We start from the raw sequence: 2316 nt of genomic DNA, 5'->3' as shown, positions 1-2316 counted from the left end.
CCCCTTCCCATGGCTGGCCCTCTCCCAATCAGCCTCCCAACCCCAATCAGGGGCGCGGCCTGCCAGCCAATTGCCCACGCCCCTCCTCCCAATCCTAATCATGGCTGGGCAAGCCAGACCCCACCCATGCACGAATTTGTGCACTGGGCCTCTAGTTAGAATATAAGCTCCATGTCTGTATTACTCAACATAATATCGAGTACCTGTGAACCTGGTACAAGGCTGGGCACTTAGTATTTGTTGAAAGAATCTCAGAATAAAAGGTATTTCCTTAAATTAAGTAACACAGTATGGTAAAATAAATGCACCCATTACTTTATTGTTCTCTTATTATCACAAACTCATGCAAACTTTTTTACCTGAACAGTTTGGAGAGGAAAGAGTACTAAACTAGGTTATGGGTTCTAATCCCAAAACTATAATTTTTAACCTTTATTTCAGGCACCTGTAAAATGGGGGTGATAGGAGTACTCATCTAGTTCATGTCAAGAGCTTACACATAGCCCTAGCCCGTTTGGCTCAGTGGAAAGAGTGTCGGCCTGTGGATTGAAAGGTCCTGGGTTCGATTTTGGTCAAGGGCACATGCCCAGGTTTCAAGCTCGATCCCCAATAGAAGGCAGCCGATCAATGATTCTCTCTCATCATTGATGTTCCTATCTCTTCTTCCCTCTCCCTTCCTCTCTGAAATCAATAAAAATATATTTTTAAAAAAGAGCTTACACACATAGAAACTTTGTGAAAAACATAAACCAATATATAAGTACAATTATTAATGTTTTTTCCCATAAGAAGTGATTGCTAATGTTCTATGTCAAATGTTACTGAAATTAGTTTTATAACTTTTCCCCCAGCTACACAGCCCATAAACTATGCACATTACTAAAATCTTACTCATTCAATAAACATTTCTGTGTACCAACTGGTCCCACTCTGAAGCTCATTTTAGAAAGTCAGTATTTACATAACTTCCTCTGGAAGGATTTACTGGTTCTAGGAAAGGTATGTAATATATGAGATACAGAGTCATAAAATTACCTACTTCCCTGACTGATGAAAGCATAAAAAAGCAAAATGGGTCCAAGTGAGTTTGTAGAAGGCTGACTGACCAGCTCTAAACATGAGATTTTCAACTAAATCTAGAAAAAAGAGCCTTTGTGTTCTTTGTCAATAGCAAGCTGCAGTTTGGATTTTCACAAGTATTTTGGAAACAGTAATGGGTAAGTACTTTTCCAAAGGCTAGATTTCCAAAAGCTAGGTGTTAACAGATAGGAGAGGGAGGCTACGACCCTCGCACACTCCAAAGGCAAGATATTTAAACACCAAGTATCACCCTGACAACAACTTACCCTTTACCTTAACTCTATTTCTTGGGAAAGTATTCAAGGAGAAATAGGTCAGAAATCAGTCTATTATTACCACTGTCTTTTTATGGTTCTTTTCCACCTTCAATGGTTACTACAGAAACAACTATACCAGAACTGGGTCAATTTGAGAGGTATAAATACATAGTTGCTGAAACTCAGAGGAATGGCAACCTGACAATGCCCCTTCCTATTGCCTCTGTCACTAACAACCCTACTTTCCACTTTTCCCACAGACCCCTATGAAAACACACATGGCAGCCCTGAGAATAAGACTACACTTGTCCAGCCACCTTCTCTCTCTAAAATCAATAAAAACATGTCCTTGGGTGAATATTAAAAAATTAAAAAAAAATGGGAGAACTTGGATGAAAGGTAACGAAGGCAAACTTCACGGACCTACCACATGATATTTTTATGAAGCCACAAAGATTGGGGAGGAGCCAGAGACTTAAAGAAGAGAGATTCCTGAAATAGTAGGCAAAGAAGTAGTAGGCAAAGAAAGAGTAAGCATCTGATGTAGGAACTAGTAAGAGAAGGATTTGGGATCTGAGGTACTGTCACTAAAACAAAAACAAACAAACAAACAAACAAACAAACAAAAAACCCACAAAAAACTGTAGATGAAAAGAGAAAAAAGATTTAAGCAGATAATGTGAAAATGTAAACACATACCCAAGAAGATTTAAAGAATTCAAAGGAACACCTGATTAGAAAGACAGGACAAAATGGAGATGGGCTTAATTTTATAATATTCAAATCTGAGAAAACAATGCTACCACAGAGTTAAGTTGCCTAATAGCTTGCAAGGAAAATAAAAACCATGTATTGTTCACAATACAACTTAATGAGGCCTGGCTGGCATTGAGGAGGTAATCCTCAGAATCTAATGGAACAGCACTGGAAAGGCAGGTTTGGGGGTCATGCTTGCACTAGTACTTGGCAGAAAGGGGTA

This window comes from Myotis lucifugus, unplaced genomic scaffold, assembly GCF_000147115.1.
Source record: "Myotis lucifugus unplaced genomic scaffold, Myoluc2.0 scaffold_23, whole genome shotgun sequence".
In the NCBI taxonomy this organism is placed as follows: Eukaryota; Metazoa; Chordata; class Mammalia; order Chiroptera; family Vespertilionidae; genus Myotis; species Myotis lucifugus.
This window is presented reverse-complemented; position numbering follows the sequence as displayed.